Raw genomic sequence first — 594 nt, 5'->3', positions numbered from 1 at the left:
TTGTACGTAAGATCATCGAAAAAAAAAAAAAAAGTTAGGCTAACGTTCGTCTGATTCCCTTGTTCTCGTTAATCGTGGAAAGCTTATCGAAAAAAAATTCTCAAAGAGCGTGTGAGAGTGTGAGAGCGTATGCGTGAGAGAGAAACGAGGAACGAGAAAGAAACGTATTCTCGAGAAACTAAAATCCACGAAAGACACGGTGCTAAGTAAAGTTCCAAAAAAAAAAAAAAAAAAAAAAAAAAAAAAAAAAAAAAAGAAAAACAAAAACAAAAAGAAATAGAAGAAGAAAGGGGAAAAAAGGAAAGGAAAAAAAAAAAAGGAGGAAGTATTGACACGCCTTGGCGCGAATACTTCATGCACGAGAGAGAGCGAGCATGAACGTTGAAATATGAATATTGGGTATACGAGAGTGAAAAAGATGAAATATTACGATCGACTGTCGTGAGATTTCATACGGACGTACGTTTATCCTTACATTTCGCCTCTAGAAAAAAATAATATAACGAGAGAGAAACGAAAACAGTCACAAAAACAGTCTTTGAAAAAGATATTTCGTCGATCATCGAGAAAAAAAATATATTATATAAGAATCAG

The sequence above is a fragment of the Apis dorsata genome, unplaced genomic scaffold (genome assembly GCF_000469605.1).
Source record: "Apis dorsata unplaced genomic scaffold, Apis dorsata 1.3 scaffold_221, whole genome shotgun sequence".
NCBI classification, from domain to species: Eukaryota; Metazoa; Arthropoda; class Insecta; order Hymenoptera; family Apidae; genus Apis; species Apis dorsata.
This window is presented reverse-complemented; position numbering follows the sequence as displayed.